The sequence below is a fragment of the Chaetura pelagica genome, unplaced genomic scaffold (assembly GCF_000747805.2).
Source record: "Chaetura pelagica isolate M959 unplaced genomic scaffold, ChaPel_1.0 scaffold1903, whole genome shotgun sequence".
Classification (NCBI taxonomy): domain Eukaryota; kingdom Metazoa; phylum Chordata; class Aves; order Apodiformes; family Apodidae; genus Chaetura; species Chaetura pelagica.
Genome location: NW_009952844.1, coordinates 15,314 through 15,962, shown reverse-complemented (window position 1 = coordinate 15,962; position 649 = coordinate 15,314). Strand labels below are relative to the sequence as shown.

Sequence of the window (649 nt, the reverse complement as noted above, 5' to 3'; positions counted from 1 at the left end):
CGGGGGGGCTCCGGCAGGGCTCCCCGCTGCACCTCTGGGGTCAGAGGAGCCCCCTTCCTGTCCCTCCGTTCCTGGTGACCCACTGTCTGCCCTGCCCTCCCCATCCAGGTGTTCTACAACGGTGCCAACGTGAAGCAGGTGGATGTGCCCACGCTGACGGGCTCCTTTGGCATCCTGGCCTCCCACGTCCCCACCCTGCAGGTCCTCAGGCCAGGAGTGGTGACAGTCCATGCTGAGGACGGCACGGCCACCAAATACTTTGGTGAGTGGAGCAGGAGGAGCTTGGGATGGACACGGTGTGCATGGGGGTGTTCCACAAGGGAGGCTCTGCTGATCCAGGTGTGCCTGGCTGCACTGCCAGGGATTTCTGCCTTCCCTCTGTGCCAGGGCTGCCCTGGAAGTCGGGGCCCCATGTGAGGCCGTGCTCTGGGGTCAAGTGCTCTTGGTTCTGCTCAGGCTCTCTGGCAGCATCCCCAGCTTTAGCTTCCTGCTCAGAAACGAGTCCTGCAGGACCTGGGAAATGTTACAGGAGGGGCATTGAGGTTTTGTCCTGGCAGTGGGACGGTGGGGGTCCCAGGATCCAGGTCCCAGGCCTGGTGTGTCTCTTGGGCATCCGTGCCGGTGGTGACGGCCCCGCTCCGCCCCGCCG

The 649-nt window shown here is 64.6% G+C and overlaps 1 protein-coding gene across 1 annotated transcript in view; it reads left to right on the top strand.

Annotated features, from left to right (window-relative positions):
- Positions 1-649, top strand: part of ATP5D (ATP synthase, H+ transporting, mitochondrial F1 complex, delta subunit) — a gene marked incomplete at its 5' end in the record, with an annotated part of 6,323 nt that overhangs the window by 2,734 nt on the left and 2,940 nt on the right. The window lies entirely within an intron of this gene.